This window comes from Phoca vitulina, unplaced genomic scaffold (genome assembly GCF_004348235.1).
Source record: "Phoca vitulina isolate PV1807 unplaced genomic scaffold, GSC_HSeal_1.0 scaffold28, whole genome shotgun sequence".
In the NCBI taxonomy this organism is placed as follows: domain Eukaryota; kingdom Metazoa; phylum Chordata; class Mammalia; order Carnivora; family Phocidae; genus Phoca; species Phoca vitulina.
In genome coordinates, this window is record NW_022589731.1 from 24,263,673 (window position 1) to 24,284,657 (window position 20,985).

The 20,985-nt window shown below is 48.5% G+C and overlaps 1 protein-coding gene across 2 annotated transcripts in view; it reads left to right on the forward strand.

Moving 5' to 3' along the window:
* The first annotated feature begins 1,761 nt into the window (after window positions 1-1,761).
* MGMT (O-6-methylguanine-DNA methyltransferase) overlaps window positions 1,762-20,985 on the forward strand; it is a 308,040-nt gene continuing 288,816 nt past the window's right edge. For both annotated transcript variants that reach the window (XM_032423118.1, XM_032423117.1), the window contains exon 1: window positions 1,762-1,852. The gene's annotated coding sequence lies outside the window, so the exon portion shown is untranslated. The remainder of the gene's footprint in view (window positions 1,853-20,985) is intronic.

Genomic DNA, 20,985 nt, shown 5'->3' on the forward strand with positions numbered 1-20,985 from the left:
GAGTAGATCATTATAAAAATCCTTTACAGATGAGAACATTGAGGATTAGAGAATTTGAATAAGTTTCCTGAAGTTTCACAGGGAGCCAATAGAAAAGACCAGAACAAGTGGCAAAGATGTTTTATTTCTCTTGCCTTCTTAGCTTAAGTGCTTATGGCTGCCTGGAGCAACAATGAGAAGGATTCTGAGGCTGTGTCCAGTCTCACTGGAGAAAAAGTACCTTGATTTGATTACCAGTGTGTACCCAGGGCCTACCTTCCACAAAGCAACCTTGTTTTGGTTCTTTGAACAAATTTTTATTAACAATGTTAATATGTTGAGCCATGCAAGTCACAAATATCCCAATAGAGGAGTTGTACACAGCGGGGGGAGGGGTGTGTGTGAAGATTTCTTTCCCATTAAGAAAAGAGAACCTAGGAGCCCCATAGATGGTTTAGAACATGTAGTCCTGAGATGGGACCAATGGGTGTGTGACGTCCCTTAAGCTTTGGGCGATACTCCCAGAGGTCCTTATGCCCACCAAGCTGGATACAATGTGTCTATAGTGTTTCCTAGGGCTGCCATAAAAGGTACCACAAAATGGGTGTCCAGAAAGAACACACACATATTGTCTCACAGCTCTGGAGCCCAGGAGTCTGAATCAAGGTGTGGAAAGGGCCGTGCTCCCACTGAAGGTTCTAGGGATGGGTGCTGCCCATGCCTCTCTTGTCCCAGGTGTTCCTTGGCTAGGATGCATCACTCTGCACCCCCCATCTTCACACAGAATTCTCCCCGAGTCTGTGTCTTCACCTGGCCTTCTGCTTACAAGGACACCAGTCATACTGGGATTAGGGGCCCACCCTATTGATTCACTGTAACTTGTTACCTCTGTAAAGATCCTGCCTCCAAATAAGGTCACTTGCTGAGTACTGGGGGTTGGGACTCTAACACATCTTTCTGGGGGAGCACAATTCAACCATAATAATGTCCACACAGCACCAAGCAATGCCTGGCACCCGTGTGCTCACTGAATAGCATCTGACACTGGCCTGGCTGCCAGGACCCAGGAGTCTGGGTGTGTCTAGGTCCTGGTGACCTGCAGGACCTGAAGAGCCCTGCAAGGCCACCTCCGGCCACTTCCGACCACAGGCACTGGAGACGGACCCCAGGCCCCTCTGCTCACGCATCGACCCGGATGGTGCCCGGAGTCCTGTCGGTCCCTGCCCTCTTGGAGACCCAGGCAGGCAGCCCGCGCTACAGGCACCTCCCCGCTAGGCAGAATCAGCAACACGATTAGTGGGAGCACCTGGCGCTGCATCTCCCCAATGCTCCCTGCAAGCGGCGTACCGAGCGCACCAAGGGGCACGGGGCTGACATTTGCTAAACTGAGGCACAGAGTGCGAGAGGTGGAGGAAGAAGCGCGGGGCCCAGGCAGCCAGGCAGGAGAGACCCTCCTGCGGGCCGGAAGACCGCGGCTGGGAGGCGCCGGGCGACCAGCGAGACTGCGCGGAGCGGGGTCAGCCCGGGCGCCGCCGCACTGGGCATGCTCCGAACCGGGCGAGCACTCGCGGGTCCAGCCCCATCCCTTCTCTTTAGGCCCCGCCCCCGCACCTCGGCCCTGCTTCCCGCACTTCCTGGCCCCGCCCCCTCTGGGCCCCGCCTCCGCGCGCTTCGGATCCCGCGTCCAGGTCGCGCTTCCGTCACGTCCAGGCCCCGCCCCACTGTGGCCCCGCCCCCGAGCGTCCCGGCCCCGCCCCCGGCCGTCCCGGCCCCGCCCCCGCGCCCCGGACGTTTTTGGGCGGCGCGCGCGCTCCTGTAGCACTTGGCATCCCTGCGCTCTCAGCTCCTCGTGGTCGGCGGCCCGGGCAACGCGGTGAGTGTCTGGGTTGCTGCCCTCCCGCCAGAGTCGGGGCCTTTCCTAGGATGAGCAGTCGTCTGGAGCTTGTGGTTCTATGGGCACCTTCCCCTCGCCTAGGTGTGGGGCCTGCCCTCATCCCACCCACTTGGCCCAGGCCCCACCTGCGCCCAGGTGCACCCAGGTGTGCCCAGGTATGCCCAGGTGCGCCCCGCCTACCCCAGATCTGGGGCTCCTGGACCAAGTTGCGCTGCGGTACCCCGGCCCGCTGTGGCCTGCTGTCCGCCCCTCCGCACGTCTAGTTGGCCAACACTTCGGACGCTCTCCCTGCGCAAGCTCCTGCCCTGCACCGCTGACCAGGGCGCGGTCTGCCTCCGCCTTCTGTTCCCAGGAAGCTCCCGGAGGCCCTACCCCGGTGCTGCTGCAGCGAGCCTTTAGCGTACTACTTGTACAGAATCCCACACCTTCTCTCCCGTGTTGAAGAGCGCCAGAGGAGGACCGCGTTCTGGGGTCCTCATTATCATGGCGTTTGTATTCGTTCCGCCCTAGTTGCCTCTGTAAACACTTAGAGTAAACAAGTGGGGTTTGAGAGCCGTTCACACTGGGCGCCATGATCCCCAAGTCGGTGATGATACAGGGGGGCAGCGTTCAAGACCGTGCATCCCTCAGCCCCGCCCGGCCTCGCCACTTCCTGAGGTCTCCGAATGGGCTTGGCTTGTCAAGGCCCCTGCTCAGAGCTTGGCTTTCTGTCCTGGAGGCACATTTTGTAGATGCGAGCACAGGGTTGGCTTGATTGTGTGGACAGTCGTCAGGCGGAGGGAGGCTGCTTTGTCCACACAGGGGTCTCCTCGGCTGTTTGTGGCAGAACATGAAGCTGTTGCACGTAAGGAGCCAAGAATTAGACTGGCTATTTAAATAGGCACCTGGAGAGTGTCCAAGGCAGGCCCTCCTGTCCATCTCGGAAAATGACTTTGTTGTTTTCCAGTCCCTCAATGGATACAACACAGAGGTGCAAAGGACAAAAATGAAAGCATGCTGGGGGTAGCACAGCTTTAAGGAAGCAATGTCAGAGCTCCCCTCCCCACCCCTGGCCGCCCCCCCCAACGCCAGCAGGGAGTTCAGATTGTGTCAACTCTGAGACACACTGAGTCCACACTTGCGAAGGTCCAGAGTCTGCGGGTGGCAAAGGGGAGTTGGCCTTGCTCTGGCAAGTGTCCCATTTCCTCCTGGCTTCTTGTCTTGAGTTAGAATTTGAATGGTAGAGTCTGGTACAGTTACGGGGGCAGGATGAACCAGGCCTCAAGTACAGAGCTATATAATAGTAAGGCACCTTTTCTACGTGAATATTCTTTTCATTAAAACAAATCTGTATGGTCAAATAAATAAATTAAATCTTTAAAAAAAAACAAAACAAAACAAATCTGTATTGTAAGAGTTAGATTTTAGAATGACTAGACCCTGCTTTTAAAAACTTCACTGTTGGAGAGGGAAGTTTAAAGAAAGAATGTGCTCGGCGTGGACATGTTGGAAACATCTCACTGTTGTTCAGCAGAGATTCTCAGATCCTTCTTTTCCTCTCTGGTTTGGTCTTGCTTGGACATCAGTGGAGTCTCACCTGGGCCTCCACCTGGGCCTTCTGTGCCCACGGTTTCCTTTGCCGGGGTATGGGTGCGGGCCTGGTCTATCCGTGCGGGGAAGGAGGACAGTGGGGCCCTAGGGAGAAGGGGGCCTCCCTGGCATTCCTGAAGAGCTTTCTCTGCTCCTCTGCTCTTCCTGTCTCAGGAACCAACAATGTGCTTCTCGGTGCTGTTCAATTAGGTACTTACCTCAATTGTCTTCATTTTTCTTATTTTGCAGAGGACATTTAGAAGCCAGGAATTCAAACCACCAATGCTGTTCTATTCCAACTCCCCTCAAGGCTCTTTTCAGTTTATAGTATAGTCTCCTTAATAGAAAAAACATGGAAGCAAAACAGTATTTTCTGAATTCTCTTTTCCTGTGGTCATCTGTTAACCTTATAGTCAGGTTTGTTTTTATACTTCACTCTGACCTTACCTAACTACTTAACTATAAAATTCCTCTTGTAGATCAACTTTCCCTGAGGGTTTTGACTTCCTATCGTGTCTCTCTGGTCACTGCAGACGTGTAGGTTGTGGTCCCAGTCTCTGAAAGGCCCTGAGCTCTTTTGGCTACTGTCCTAGTCCTCCCTGATGGGTTTCCTGTTTCCTGGGATGGGTAGCTTCTGATGCAGGAGCTTTCTGAAAGAGCTTGGGTCTTATCTCAGAATGTTACTTACACAAAACCTGAAACTGTAAAAATCGGGAACATGTCAACAATAACATTACCATTGGGTGAGAGTGGATTCTGTGTCCTCCTTCTCATATATGCGGATGAGCGAACAAACCCAACAGCACCCCATTCTTGGTTTAAAGTGAGAGTACGTGTGGTTATCTGTGTGGGAGTGGGGATTGAGCTGTGCGGGAGGGCCAGTTTTCCCTTGGTTCCCAGGATGCATTTTCCCCTTCTGTTAGCTCTGGAGGCCCGTCTTGGGCAAAGGTAGATGAAAGTTTGAGACCCAGCACTGGAGACAAAATACTGCCAGATGTGTGTTCCTGTGGCATTTGGGTAATTAGTTCATATTTGCTGGTCAGTGGCAAGAGTCGTTTTCTTTTGATGTAAAAAAAAAAAAAAATCAAAAAAGAGGTTAGACGGGGGCGGGGTACAAGGTTTTGGGGAAACCATATAGTGAATATATGGAATATAGTGAATGACTTATGCCTGTATAGCTATTAAAATGAATTGTCCAAGAAGAGGAATAAATCATTTTGTGACCTTTTGTAACCTTTGAAGGAATCTGAGTGGTTTTGGCAGATGGGGCCTACATGTAAGTGGGTCACAGTGTCTAGCCAGAGTGCTCAGAATCCCAGGCAGCGAAGCCGGCGTGGAGCCGCTCGGTCCTGACGTCTGCTTTAGCGCAATCACTAAATAGGCAGCCGCGGGGGCCACGGACACAGCAGTGACACCGTTAGCTACGTGTTAAATGCTGAAACTTGTTTTTGATACGACAAGTAGTTTTCGATTAGATTGGGGGCTTTGAGGAGTGGGGGATTCTCCAGGGAGGCAGGCCTCCTGTCCCCGTCCCCCCCCCCGACCTGGAGTAGACTTCTGGCTTGTGATGCAGCGGTGGTAAAACCAGTTAAAAGTTCTGCAGAAACATTTCCTTCCAACATTCACTGCTGATTTGGTGTCGTCGTGTAGCTGTGTAACCGTGAAAGGGAGTGTGAGTTATAAATGCCTCGTGTGTTCACTCGACTATTTCGAAAATTGTCTTGTTAGAATAATTTCCTACCGGTGGCAGTTGTGAAGTCAGCAGAGTATCCAGCCCGAGCGCTGCTGCCCGTTCCCAGAAGTCTGGGGGTGAAACTGAACGCGCAGCCCGCCAAAGGTACCACTCGTAAAAGCAGGCGCTTGTTAAATCTATTTGTTTTTATTATAGACATCGATCTGCCAGTCGCAATAATGCATTTATGGACATTTTTCTGCAAGCACAGCGCTGGTGGCAGTTTTTACAGACAAATTGAGTCATATGGATAGTAGTTTAGAAAACTCTTACCTTATTGACAGATCGGGCAATTCCAGCACTGGGTGTTGAGAGGTGTCTGGATGGGTGAAGAGAGGGAATTGAATCATGGGGAAAAATATGGGATGGGACATTTAAGTGTTGAAATTTAATAAGCAACTGGTAGTTATTTCTCATTTGTTTGTAAATTGTTAGCTACTACGTTTAGTCCCCAGTCAAAGGGCTAAAGGTTGGGACCAAAGGTGTTACCTTCAGATTTTGACCCGCTTGTTTGGGGTCATTAGTAAGAGCCACCACTGGAATGTGGGATCTGTTGCTCTCCTCGGAGTGGGATATCCATGAGCAATAGCAGATCAGTGTTCTCAGACAGTGGTCTGAGCCTTGCTGGTATCAGGTTTACCGAGGGTGCTGGTTAAAAAAGGCAGGTTATAGGGCTCCTTGTCAGACCTATAGGATCAGAACCTGGGGACCTGTGTCTTTGCAAGCTTCCCAGAGCATTCTAGGGACCCTAATGTTTGAGCATCTCTTGAGAAATCTTTAGGATGGCTGAGAAGTTATGCTCTCCAGCCCAGACAAGCTCTGGAGCTCCCCTTCCAGAAGGATCCATTCGCAGCCAACATTGTTCTCAGTTGCCTGTGCTCACGGATCTGTGTATGGTTTTGTAACTCCTTAGAGACATGTGAATCTCTTCAAATTGCAAACCCAACATGATATCATAGCGTTACAGTTTTCGGTCTTGTGGTTATGACAAAAGATGCAGATGTTACCAAAACTTTGACATTAGTTTTACAAACAAATGTTAAGCATGGACAGCCAACATATATTTCACTCCTCTCTCCTTCTGACTGGCTGGTATTGCTTTTCTCCCCTGTGGCTGGAAGCATTTTCATGGTTTCAGGGGAGGGTTAATTTTCAAATACACAGCTGAGTGCATTTTTGTGGAACTGAGTTGAGTTTTTATTTAGGAAGTGCCAGAGTGGTGTCGGGGAGAACAATGGGAGGGATTTTGGTGGTGCCATTTACTAGTTGGGTGACTTTATTTTTTTGTTTGTTTTGGGTTGTTTTTAGAGCAAGAGAGAGAGTGCAGGGGGGAGAAGGAGAGAGAGAATCTCAAGCAGGCTCCATGCCCAGTGTGGAGCCCAAAGCGGGGCTCGATCTCATCACCCTGAACTCATAACCTGAACCAAAACCAAGAGTCAGATGCTTAACTGACTGAGCCACCCTGGTGCCTCAACTAGTTGGGTGACTTTAAGTAAAGGTGAAACCTCAAGCTGCCTCCTCATCTGTCTGATGGCAATGATCACGCTTATTCTGTCTATCTGGATGAGTATAAGCATATGAAATAATAAAGCATGAAGCACTGCCTGGATAGAAATCTTAATCTGGAACTACAGTCCCATATGAGGATGAGATTGTACCTGGAAAAGGGGGAGGGAGGAACCAACAGAAATGCTGGTTTCCCTCAAGCCCAACCAGCATCCTTGTTTTACAGACTTCCACATAACCCAAGCTTCCCTTTGGGGCAGCACGCACAGGGCTAAGCATGCAGCCTCTGGTAACAAGACTGCTTGTTTGGACCTGGCTCTACTGCTTATATGACCTTGTGTAAACTTACTTAATTTTTCTGATCCTTGGTTTCCCCCCAAATAGGGAAAATGACACTACCGTTCATAGGGCTGTTGTTGGCAATTGGGAGGGAGTCATGTTTGTAGACCACACCAGGCCCTGGTGAGCCCCAAATGACAGTGACAGTTGACATCTGTTAGCTCAGAGCCACCAGCTGCTTTTCGGAGGAGGCAGGACTAGTGATGGAGTCTTGGCTGCAGGGTTCCACCTGCCATGTGTCTGTGATTCCAGGTGGTCATGGCCTTCTGTTTGGTCGGAGAATGATGTGGCCCAGTGCTAATCAGCAAGGTTTCTACAATTCTTTTTGTCTCTAGGAGGTGGTTTCCTCCGCTGCCAGTTTCTGTTTTCTCACCGTGGACACTGTTGGGCTGCGGGGGTGGCGGGCCCCGAGGTGTTTCCCACTCAGGCGGCAGCGCTGTGAGGGTTCCGGTGAGCCGCGCTGACGGCAGGCTTGTGTTGCGTGGGCCGGGAGCAGGCCCGTGGGCTTAGCAGGTGTGTTCCCGGGGGGCATGCCAGTCTCTGGCAGCCCTGGAGGCTGGACAGTAATCATCTGTCAGATTGCAAGAACTTCTGAAGGACGAGACACAGAGTCTGACGCGGGCAGGGGTCAGGATCCAGCAGTGACACCAGCACATGACAGCATTTTCCCGTGTGTGTCTGCTCCGACCGCCGGAGTGGGGGGTGAGGCAATCCGTGAGGTCAGCTCTGTCAAAAATGGAAAATCCACAGTAATTTGTGTGGGTGTCTCTTTACCCTCCTATCACGGTTCAGCCTGTTAGAGTTAGGTGGTCAAGTTCCAGAAGATTCTGGCCAGCACAAGAATGCTGTTGCTGATAGCAGCACTTACTGAAGGCTTACTGTAAAGGTTGCTTGACATAGATCGACTTCTCGCATCGTCAGCCTCCCCGGATGACGGAGACACCAGCAGTTTCTTTGTTTTGTGCACGAGGAGACTGGCCCTGGGAGAGGCTGAGTGGCCTGTGGAGGGCACGCAGGACAGGAGCGGAGCTCTCGGTCGCCCCTGTGCCGTGCCATGCTGCCTTTGCGGGGGTGAAGTGAAGGAACAGGCACAAGTCCTTCTGGGGGCCAGATGTGGCATAAATCAATACACGCCTGTATGTATGTACTTACATGTTCTGAACCTCCAGTACACAGACCACTAGTACAGGGCTGAGCACGGCACGTGGCGAGACCGAATCGAAGGCGCTCTGTACACCCCATACGCTGTGTGAGAGTGGGAGCACGGAGAAAGGAGGAGAGCACCCTGGGGCCAGGCTGTGTTCCCGGACTTCAGCCGTACTCATCCTCCAGTCCCGACAGGTCACGGACGTGCTCCTGATTCCATCTGTAAGAGGGATGAGGCATTTGCACAGAGACTTGTAAGGTTTGTCCCAGTGACCCATGGGTGGGACTTTGTGGGCTGAGCGGTGGGGCATGGACTCCAGGATGCAGATGGATCTGTGAGCAGCTCGGCTGGAGTAGGGGTGGGAGTCGGGGCTAGAAAGGAGACCCAAAGTTAGCACAAGGCCCGCCAGGAAGGGAACCGTTTTCTCTGAGCCTTGGCCTTGGAACCTTTGGGGGAGGGGCACTGAGTCATCTGCTGGGGAGGCAGGGATGACAGGGAGGAAGGAGGGAAGGGCGGGGTGGGAGGTGGCAAAGTGCAGTCATGGGTGTTGTGTCAGGGGTCGTGTAAGGACAGTTTGTGCGAAGCCCAGGGGTCCTGTAGGGCTTTCTGATGGAGTGCCCTGCGGTGAGGGAGGAGGGTCGTGGAAGATGACTGTGTTTAGAATGAGTTTTTTTTAATGAGAAAGGAAAAAACATGTGGTGTATATGCTTTTAATTCACAGAGAAGCAATCTTCCGGGACATCAGAGAAAGCGATCTGGCTTTGGAAGGGTAAATAAACCCTTTGTGTCTTGCTGGCATTTGGGTTCTGGAGTGGGGGGCTGCCTTTCTGTAACCTCCCTTGGGCAGAAATGTCAGCAGGGAGGAGGGGGCCTCATTCGCGGCACACCCGGCCCAGCCTGTTCCCCGTGGGGGGACCTGTATGTTCCCGCAAGTGCTGGTGGAAGCTTGAAACAAAACTGTCAAGTTCGGGTGGACAGTCACTCCAGAATGCAGATTGAAAGGAAAGTGTGTGCCTGGTCTCCTTCCGTAAAGACTCCATGGCCTTCTGCCTGCCGGTGTCCTCAGATGTGCTCCTGTCTGAGCCCCCGTGGGGGTCACCTGCTGGGGCTTCTGGCAGGGAGCCAGCCTGTCCAACACGTGTCTGCGATTTAGGTTCTCGGTGCTTCTGGAGGCACACTCGGGTGAGGGTGGCCCTGGTTGGGGGGGTGTCAGTGGTTGAAGGTGGTTGGAGGAGGCCCCCAGTGAGAGTGACTTGTGAGGGGGGACGTGAGCCATAAGAGGTGGGCGGCTTTGCAAAGGGAGGCCTGGGCAGTGTGTCCTGGAGGGTCCTGGATGGCCACCGGCTGGCGTCCTGGAAGGACAGACGGAAGGGCGCCAGTGACTTGCATGGAGTCAAGGATGAGGTGTGTCGAGGCTGCCTGGCTGGGCCGGCCTGTGTACTCCACACTGGTGACAGCCACAACGTGGCCGAGGTCCTAGAAATGGGGCCTTGAAGTCTGTGTGTCCCGAACTTGTCATGGTTACGTAGTGACGTCAGTGGTGGGCCGTGCTCCTTCGGGGGCTTGGGGGGAGCCGGGAACCAGGTGCCCTGAGCCCAGCGCCTGATCAGAACTGTGTTCTGTGTTTGCAGAGGCTCTTGTTAGCAAGGCTTTTCACACTCAGTGCAAGTTCCTAGAATAATGGGCAAAGAAAAGAAATGATGTATTTCCAAAAGTTACTGAATTTAGCTAGCTATCCCAAGAAAAGCCCATGTGTGCTATTCTTTATTGTGCAGAAAAATTTGTTTCTGTCACCATTGTGTTATCATCAGATTAAGCTGTCGAGTCAGATGGATGCGGTGCGTTCCGCCGCGTGTCTGCTGATTAGCGCCTTCCGCACCTACCCCAGCCCACCGTCTCTGGCGCTGGCAGGGGGCAGTCCCCACCGTGTCAGCAGGGAGCTTGCGGGGGGTTGCATCTCTGATGCTGCTCTTGAAATTTGTTCCAAGAACTGTCAGAACGAATCCACAGGTTCTAAAATGGAGTAAATGTTCTTAAGATTCAGCATGATTCACCCTTTTGGCTACAATCAACCACTGGAAAGGTCTTCTTCTGCCCACCAGCAGGGCGGGCTCTGTGTCCTGTCTGTCGTGGCTGACCAGCAGCTTCCTGGGACACACGCTTTCAGTGCTAAACCTGGAGGTCCTGGGTGAGCTGGGGGCGGGGGGGGGGGGTGTCGGCGACTCATGCCGGGGTCCTTGGTGACATCCTGGCTGTCGCTTTCCAAATAGGTTGAATCCACGTGGGGCTTGAGCTATGACCAGTACTTTATGTTGCTTTTGTTTTTCCTACAAAAAGTATGGGCTTTAAAGACTTCCTCTTAGCTTTTTTTTTTTTTTTAATTTGTTTATTTTTGCCATGCGTGTAATCAGAACATTTCCTTCTGGACTGAGATCACCATTGCTGTTCTTGTGGTATTGTCTGGACTGTTGGTCACTCCAGAAGAACCTCCAGAGGTTCTGGTTCTGATTTCCTGAGTGATTTTCCTTTTCTGTATGGTGAGGTTTCTTGCTAAGAAACCTTCTTTGAGCCCGAGGTGCTTTTCCTCCCAGCCACTGCGTATCATGACAATTAAGATAGGCTGGATTATTGGACGGGTTTGTTAAATCTTCTTTTGTATTGGCCAGAAATAAGTGTTCCCAGTGGTTTTCTTGTTGGAAGCAACCATTTGTTGTGCTTCAGTTGCGCCCTGGTGTTCATGGAGAAAATCCTACTGACTCACTGAGAAGCCAGTGCATGGCTGCACATGTTTCTGGTCTGCTTTGATTGTTGGGTGCTTGTGTTTCTGGTCTGTTTTGTTTTGTTTTGTTTAAAGGAGGCTCTGTGTGTGGAGCCCAACATGGGGCTTGAACTCATGACCCTGAGATCATGACCTGAGCTGAGATCAAGAGTCAGATGCTTAACTGACTGAGCCTCCCGGGCGCCCCGTTTCTGATCTGTGTTGATTGTTGGGTGCTCGGTACTGTAATAGATAATACACTGGTAATAATAATAATAATAATAATAATACACTGGCCCCAGGCCACCTGGACTTTACCTAGACTGGAGGGTCATCTTTGGGAAGCCAGGTGAATATTGGCACCTCTGTCCGGCTCTCACACTCGAGGCTGCCTCTTGGGGTTTAGAACAAAGTGCACGTGGGCTCTAGGTTTAGATGATGAGGATTTTCAAATCTCCTGCCTTGCAGCACTGAGGGAGAAGCTGCCGGCTCCAGTTTCTGCGACCTCAGTTGCTTTGCCTCCCCAGCCCTTCCTGAGGGCGCCGGGGAAGCTTCTGGGGAATGCCTCACCCCACATGGACCGGGGCTGGGTGCCTGGCGCAGGGTGCTGCTTGGGGAGGTGCCAGACAGTGGAATTTCAGCACTTAGGCACGAGACCAGGCAGAGTCAGCCACTGACCGCGTCTTCCTCCTTCTGCTGAAGGCGGGGGTCTAAAAATGCTCCAAGCTAACGCCCTCCCGCCCACCCAGATCCCAAATGGAATGAGCCCATGAGACTCGTCTTGAATCCACTTTCAGTCCAATTGCCGTGCACATCTGTTCTGGCACTTTGTCTAGAAGTCTGTGCACCAGGCTTTGCTCTGCGAGTGGATGGGTGGGAGACCCCATTCCCCTCTTCCCAGAGCCGCCTCTGCTCCGCCTGGGGGGAGCCTCTCCGAGTCCTTCCAGTGCCTTCTCTGGGGCCCACACTCACACCCAGCTGTCTGCTTTACTGGTGTGGCTTCCTCTCTCGATGCTAGAGTTCTGTGTGAGAAGCCCTCCAAGGCTGGTGTGGGCTTATGCTTGAAGGAAGGCCCAGCCAAGGGTTGAGTGTGTCCTCCCCAAATTCACATGTTGAAGCCCTAACCCCTGTGACTATATTTGGAGAAGGGCCTTTAGGAGGTGATGAAGATTAAATGGGGTCATAAGGTGGGACCCTCCTCCAGCAGGATTGGTGGAGACAGCGCTCTCTCTCCCTGTTCCCTCCTCCTGTGCGCTCCCCTCTCTGCCCTCCCTCCTCTCCCCTCCTCCATTCTGGTCCCCACCATTTGAGGGCATAGGGGATTAGGCAGCCATCTGCAGGCCAGGAAGAGAGCCCTCACCAGATATAAAGTCAGCCAGAACCTTGATCTTGGACTTCACAGCCTCCAGAACTGTGAGAGAATAAATCTCTGTTTAAGCCCTGTAGTCCGTGGTATTGTATCATGGCAGCTGAGCAGACTAACACACAGGTGAAGTGCAGGCTGGTTACTTCAAAAGCACAAAACTTACGTGGGGTTTGTGTATAAAGTTGGGATTTTGGAATGAGGGCAACTTTGTAGTCAGACGATGCTCAAAAATCGTGTAGGGTGGTTCTCAGGTTTAGCTCCTGGCATCCCCAAAGGTGTGAGTGTGTATAGAGTAACAAAAAACAGAATAAACAAACAAAATACTGGTCTTACTACCAGGGACCCCAAAGGTTGCAGAAAGGGCATGTGGCAGGTAAGGCAAGAGACACCCAGAGGGCCGGTGGACTTTTGGCGGGCCTGGGGACATTGTGTCCCTGGGTGCCCGTGTTCTGGGATGCTGCCAAGGCTCCCAGCCTCTGATGCAAGAGGGAGTGGTGGGGAGGAGAGTCTGGTATAAGTGCTGGGTGACTGGGATTCTTAGGCATGAGGAGGGTTGGGGAACTAGCCTAGATTTACTGTTTGGGATTTTGCGTTGGTTGTTTGTTTTTTTTCTTGACATTGGTCAGTTCAGTCTCTAGTCCCACCTGGATCAAGGAGCAGCATGGGGCCATCCTGTTGGACACCAGCTAGAATTCTAGTAATCATGCAGTTTGCTACTTTTCATGCTTAGTTGTCTTTCAGGATTTTTGGAGGTCTCTGTTGAGTTGGGGACCTAGCAAGACATTTCTCACTGGCAGCTGCTGGCCTACACTTGCGTCAGATTGGCCTGTGTTACATCTGTGGCCATGGATGGGGGGACCTAAAAAGGTAGGAGATTGTTAAATTGACTTCTGCCCAAGCACCAGTTCGTGCTATGGGGTGCGGATCTGCAGAAGGCATCAAATATGTGGGGGTTTTTGTGCTTGTTGCAAGGAAAACTCAAGTTGCAAACTTCTACCTCATGAATCCTGCCATTGCTGAGCTATGGCCTCGGCCCTCTGTGCCCTTGCTATGTGGGCCAGCACCGTGTCCCGGAATGCTGCTTGGCAGGGAGAGGCCCCTGTGGTCCCTGTGGGAGAAGCTGGAATCCCAGGTGATGGAGTGTGCTGTGCTTCTCACCGTGCTGTTAATATTTAAAATGTGGATTTGAATTCTCAGTTATGTTTTATTTATTTATTTATTAGCACAGCTATGTTTGTTGTTTAATTCCATGGTGAGAGTCTCTAAGAATATGATTAACCTTGAGGGCCATCTTATAATGTAATTATTAATGATTGATTCTGCTTATCCTGGAAATCAATAAGAGAGGCATAATGGTGTGGCATGTAGTTGGGCTTGATTTCATACATTTCGTAAACACGATTCTGTGACAACAGCAGTATTGGTTTATTTCCCGAGCAGGTTTGATGAATCTGAAGCGTGTGATTAGTTTTATATAATGATTGTGATATGTAGTGCTCCTTATATGACTTATGTTAATGCGGCAAGCAGTGTTAACGTGGTTAACGTGGCCTGTCACTAATAGTCAGGGTGGGGGTGGATAGTAATTGATCTTCCTGGGAGTGCTGTAATGTAAAAACAATTCAGGCTGTTTGAAGTATATTTTACAAGTGTGCATTGGGCCTTTGGGATGTTATATTGAAAAACCCAATTGTACAGTTACCATGGGAACCCAATTAGAATAGATTGCTTGATTTTTTTTTTTTTTTTGGTCTTTCATCTTGACCAAAAATCTAATGTATTTTAAATGTTTTCATATGGAATTGTATTCATGCACTGACTTGCTACACCAAAGGATTCTTTTTTTTTTTTTTTCTTCCTTGTTTCCAACTCTAAGCTGAAATAATGATACATTCTCTCGTGGAGCTTTATAAGGAAGTCTCCTGGAGAGATTTAATCAAATTTTTATGGAAAAGTTTGTACAGGTGGTGGTAGAGGTAGAGGTAGTAGAAAGCATTTAAAAAGCCGGGAAAGTGGTTATTTTCCTATGATGTTCTTCTGGTTGTGCTCTGGATGTCAGAGAATAATACAGGGGTGTTTCTCTGTTCTTCCTTCTGTTTGCAGATGGAGGGATTAGGTCCTGACAGGCCCCTGGGTTGCAAGGGGTCGAGATAGCAGGTGGGGTAGGGCCTGGCAGAGTCTCCGGACTCTTCCCTCCATGCCAGTGGGCTCATGTGACTTGGTTTTGGAGACTTTTTGCGCTTTTAAAATTTATTGGAGAGCCCAGAGAACTTACGTGAGTCATATATCAAATTTACCACGTTAGAAGTTAACGTTGAGAAATTTAAAAATATTTATTAATTCATTTAAGCAACAATAAACCTATTACATTTTAATGTAAATAACACATTTTTAAATGAAAAGTAACTCTTTTCCATAAAAAAAACGGTGAAGTGAGTGGTGTTGGTTTACTTTTTTTCCACATCTCTTAAATGACTGGATTAATGGATGGGTGCGTGATCTCACACCTGCTTCTGCTCTCTGTCTCCTCTGATGTGTTTGGGCTGAAGCATATCAAGAGAGTCTGGCTTCATACAAATAAGTAACTGGTAAGGAAGAGCATTTTCATAGCTTTTTCAGATAATTGTGGTTATTCTTTGAGATGGCATCAGAACTCGACAAGTGTTAGCTTCTTGAAGGTTCTTTGCTGTGTGGCATCTGCGTCCTTAGTGAGCTTTCTGTACTCCCTTACATGGAAATCGGCTGGTGTGTCTCGCACCTTGAATGATTTTGTTACGTCATTCTTTGGTCTTTGGGAAAATACTGGTTTGCTGATTTACGCACATCTTCCAAACGTTGGCACGTTTCATAATGCAGTGTTGAAACCCATGCTTGTTTGATACCACCGCCATTCTCTTTCGAACAGTCTTAGAATTGGGCGGCTAAGCCGCGGCGGTGGATGCCAGTCCCCCAAAGCTGTAGTCATCACTTAAAGCTCTCCATTTACCATTAGCAGCGAATACTGTCACTACGTCTCTTACAGTGACATGCTCACTTTGTTTATTTTTGAGAAAATGTTGGCCGGGTACCCACGTCTGAGTACCCATAGGCTGTTACTCATTCCTACAAGTACAGCTTGTGTTCCATGGATAAGTGGGCAGGTTCTTGGGCCGAGCTCCTCAGCCACACAGGTGTGGTTCCTGCAGACCAGCCAGCATTCCCGCGCGGCTGCTGGAGCGCTCCTGCGCCCTGCCCGTCTGGGCCCAGGATACCCAAAACGGTCCAGATTATGGAATAATAATCCAGCTTGATTGCTTCATCCAGACATTCTGGCAGGATCCTGGCTTTTTCCCCCTTGACCTTGAGTTTGTGGAGCAGGAGGGGAGGAGGATTGCCTCTTACTTTTCCCCAGCCGTGTTCACAGCTGTTTGCATCATCCTCATTCACGGTGAAGCGTGGTCTTCGCTGTGCTTTTTCTGTGGGTGCCTCTTGTCACGTTGGGGAAGGTGACTCCCTTGTGCAGTGCATGTGCTGAATCACACTGCTTGACCTTCGTGCGGGAAGCCGACCCTGCGTTCCTGGGTGACCCTGCTTGGAAGCACAGGTATCGGTGCTGTCATACCTGCTGGATTCAGTTTGTTACTGTGCTTGAGGGTTTGTGTGTCTGTGATGCGGGGGGATGCTGACCCGTAGCTCTCTTCTCTGGGAGAGTCCTCCCGGTTTGGAGTGAGAGCACCTGGACTCATGAGGTGAGGCGTCTTGTGTCTCCTGGCGCAGTTTGTGTGCTCTTAGTACCCTTTCTCCTTGGAGGGTTTGATAGGTTTGCCAGTGAGGCTGCGTCGGCGTGCGGTTTTCTTTGTGGGAAGGATGTTAACTACGCATTCTGTTTCTTTAGTAGGAGGGGGTTATTCAAGTCATTTCTTTCTTCCTCCGTGACTTTTTTGGTAATTTGTGGTTTTCAAGGAATTTGGCCATTTCATCTCACTTGTTTGAATTTATTGGGTCAAAGTTATTTTAATATTCTCTTATTGTCCTTTGAGTGTCTGTAGGATTTAAGTAGGGCCCTTGTTTTTATTACTGATATTGGTAATTTGTGTTTCTCTCTCTTTTTCTCTAATTGGTCTGGTTAGCGGTTTGTCCATTTCAGAGAACTAACTTTTGTTATAATAGATTTCTGCTCTCTTTTCTTGTTTACTGATCTCTTCTCTTTATTATTCCCTTCTGCTTCTTTTGGGTTTAGTTTACTTTCTGTCTGTCCTTTGCTAAGGTGGGAGCTTAGATCATTGACTTGAGCCCTTGGTCTTTTCTCCTGTTGACCCTCAGCCCTGAGTGTTCCCTCGAAGCGTGAAGCTCGCTCGAGCCGCGTCCCACTGATGGCTGTGTTGTGTTCTTACTTTCATTCAGTGCCCTGTGTGTTCTGGTTTCCTCTGCAATTCCGTCTGTAACACATGGCTTATTTAGAAGTATGTCCTTTCATTTCCAAATAGTCAGGGATTTTCCTGGTATTTCTCTGTCACTGATCTTCCATTTAATTACCTCGTGGTCAGAGGACATACTTTTTTATGATTTCAGTCCTAAATTTATGGAGAATTGTTTCATGGCCCAGAACATGACCTACCTTGGTGAATTTTCTGTGGGTTTTGGGTAGAGTGTTCTTTTTTGTGTCAGTTGGGTCAGGTTTGTTGATCATGTAGCTCAGGTCCTCTGTCTCCCTGTTCTATAAATAATTAGCTGTAGCTTGAGATTTGTCTGTTTCCCCTTTGATTCTCAGCTCTTGCTTCCTCTGCCTCAAATTTTTTATTAGGTGTGTGCATATTTATAATTTTTATGTCCTCTTGGTGAGCTAACCATTTACCTTTATGAAATGGCCACCTTTCATCTTAATAATAATTCTTGTTTTGAAATTCCTTGTTTGATACTAAGATGGCCACTCCATGTTTCTTTTTTTAGTGTTTCTGTGGCAAATGTTCTTCCACTCATTTATATTTTACCAATTTTGTCATTACATCTCATATGTGTTTCTTGGGTCTCTTGTTTTTAAAAACTCTTATCAGATCATGTCTTTATAGAAATTGGAGTATTGAGAGCATTTGCATTATGCGATTATCAGTATGGTTGGGTTTACATGCGCCTTCTTGCTGTTTGCCTTCTATTTGTCCCGTTTGATCTTCCACCCTCTTGCTGGAGTGGGGGGTGGGGTGGGAGGGATGGGGTGACTGGGTGATGGACACTGGGGAGGGTATGTGTTCTGGTAAGCGCTGTGAATTGTGCAAGACTGTTGAATCTTAGATCTGTACCTCTGAAACAAATAATGCAATATATGTTAAGAAAGAAAAAAAGAAGAAGAAGAATGTAGCAGGAGGGGAAGAAGGAAGGGGGGGAAATCGGAGGGGGAGAAGAACCATGAGAGACGATGGACTCTGAAAAACAAACTGAGGGTTCTAGAGGGGAGGGGGGTGGGAGGATGGGTTAGCCTGGTGATGGGTATTGAGGAGGGCACGTTCTGCATGGAGCACTGGGTGTTATGCACAAACAATGAATCATGGAACACTATATCTAAAACTAATGATGTAATGTATGGGGATTAACATAACAATAAAAAATTTTAAAAAAAAAATAAATAAATAAATAAAAATATAACTAAAATTGATCTTCCACCCTCATTTTCCTGCCTTCTTTTGGATTATTCGAATATATATTTTAATGATTTTAGCTTAACTTGTATCTATACTATTGGCTTATTAGCTCTTTCTCCTTTCTTCTCTTTTTAGTGGTTGTTCTAGGGTGTTGTGTGTGTACTTAGTATGTCATAGTCTGCACTCACATGACATTATCACATACAGTGGGAGAACCTTACGGCTTCAGGCTCTCCCAAGTTCCTGTTGTACTCATTTCATACATTTTATTTCTACATATGTTACAAACTCCAAAATATATTGTCATTTTTGCTTTAGGCAGGGAGTTATTTTTTAAAGAGATTAAAAATAGGAACCCTCCCCCCAGCTTTTATATTTACTTGCATATTTTTCTGCTTCTCATGCTCTTCATTCCTTTATGAAAACCCAAACTTCCATCTGGTATCATTTTTTTTTATGCCTAAGGAAGTTGCACCAGTGTTTCTCAAATGCAGGTCCGTTAGTACATGAACTGTCTTCCTTTTTTCTTTTTTTGAAAAAGCCTTTGTTTTGCTTTTATTATTGGAAGATATTTTGCTGCTTATAGAATTCTAGATTGACCATTTTTTCCCTTTCATGCTTTAAATGTGGTGTTCCCCTCTTACACCGTTGGTGGGAATGCAAGTTGGTACAGCCACGTTGGAAAACAGTGTGGAGGTGCCTCAAAAAATTAAAAATAGAGCTACCCTATGACCCAGCAATTGCACTACTCGGTATTTACCCAAAAGACACAGATGCAGTGAAAAGAAGGGCCATATGCACCCCAATGTTCATAGTAGCAATGTCTGCAATAGCCAAACTGGAAAGAACAGAGATGCCCTTCAACAGATGAATGGATAAAGAAGATGTGGTCCATATATACAATGGGATATTACTCAGCCATCAGAAAGGATGAATACCCAACTTTTACATCAACATGAATGGGACTGGAGGAGATTATGCTAAGTGAAATAAGTCAAGCAGAGAAAGTCAATTATCATATGGTTTCACTTATTTGTGGAACATAAGGAATAACATGGAGGACATTAGAAGGAAGGGAAAAATGTGTGTGGGGGGATTGGAGGGAGAGATGAACCATGAGGGACTATGGACTCTGAGAAACAAACAGAGTTTTAGAGGAGGGGGGAGGGAGGTGGGTTAGCCTGGTGATGGGTATTAAGGAGGGCACGTACTGCATGGAGCACTGGGTGTTATATGAAAACAGTGGATCGTGGATCACTACATCAAAAACTAATGATGTGTTGTATGGTGACTAACATAAGATAATAAAATAAAATTTAAAAAAAATAAATGTGGTGTTCCATTGTATCCTGCCTGACATAGCTCCTGATGACCAGTGTGCTGTCGTGCTTAATGTTTTTTCTCTGCGTGGAGTCCACCCTGTTTCCCCCTTTTGGCCACTTGCAAGGTTTTTCTTTATCACTTTTTTTCAGCAATTTGATTATGGTGTGCCTCAGTCTACTTCTCTTTATGTTCTAATGCTTTGGTTTCAATGAGTTTCTATGAGTGTAGCTTTTTCATTAAATTTGAAGGAATAGTTAATATTTTTTCAAATATTTTTCTGCCCTTTTCCTTTTCCTGGGGTGACTCCAATGTGTGTCCAATTGCTTAATATTGTTCCACATCGTGCTGATACCCTGTTCATTTCCTTCAGTCTTTTTTTTCTCTGCCTGGATAGTTTAAAAAACTATTTTGTCTTCATTGTCACTAATTTCTCCCTTCTGCCGTATCTAATCTGTTAATCACACCAGGTGTATTTCTCATTTTAGATACTGTAATTTCCATCTAAGTTCCATTGGGGTCCTTTTTATATCTTCCCTTAGCATGTTTTTGTTTTCCTCTGATTGAACATGGGGGACATATGTATAATAACAGTTTTAACCCGGGCAGGCTGGCTCCAGAGCCCGTGACCTTTAGCACATGGATTTTGTGTCAGCTATTTTACCTTCTGTCAGAGGCTTTTCTGTTCGTTTTCTGTTTCTGGACTATATTTGGGTAGTTGTGGTTGCCCGAGAGCCAGGCACTGAGAATGCTAAGTATGCCAGGAGACCCAGGCTGAGGCCAGCTTATGCAAGCACAGATGAACCCTCTTTGCAGCCATGGTGCAAAGGGCAGTGGGAGCTACTCAGCACTCACTGTGTAATTAGTACGTGAATGTCATCCATTCAGGAGACAGAAACCTTTTCCTGTGGGAGGAATTTGTCCTAAAGTTTTAAGTAAGGGATAGTAAACAATTTAATGTTGGCTTTTTTGAATGACCAAATGCAGGAATGGTTTTTGTATGACTTTCTTTTCCTTTGTTTTCTGGTGGATCCTCAGTTTAAACCAGAGGTGTTATATTGTTTAGGGAACAGAGAATGATGGTCCCGCTAGGCCGTGTTCCGGTGGTCTTCCTTGATTGGGTGGAGGGTGGAGAGGAATGCACGGAGAGAGAGAGGGCCTTCTCAGGAGGAGTCTGCTACCCAGGAGTCCGATGCAAGTTGGCGGATGAGCGTAAAGAGAGGATGCGGGGTGGCTGCCAGCGGCTGCCAGAGCCGTCCCTCCTGTTGCTGCCCTGCCCTCTGACCCCTGGCGGTGTCTTCTGCTCATACTAGATCCAGCTCGGCGGTGAGAATGGCACACGGGTGAGTCCCAGGTGGCAGCTGTTGGGTTAAGCTGGTAGAAATGGATTGACTCTCTGTTTAGACATTTAAAGAACTTCATCTGTATTTCTACTCCAAAGGAGGACCATGTCGACTCCATACTGAGAGGACCGGAATTGGAAAATCAGAGGAAATCAAGGGCCTCTTGAACTCAGGTTATTTTTCCCCTGTCACTGTTGCAGCTTTTAATGCGTGGCATCGCTAGAAACGGGCTTTGCTGAAGGCTGTCATCTGGGCGTTTTCACGCTGAGGAAGAGGAGAGCAGACAGGAGGAGAGTGTGTCCCTTCCTTCCCAAATTCGCACACCACTGCCGGTCTGGACCCTCGTCAAGTAAATGTAATAGTGGTGATAACATTAACCCCTCCATTGCTATCTTCCTGTCCGTCTAGAGAGCTCCT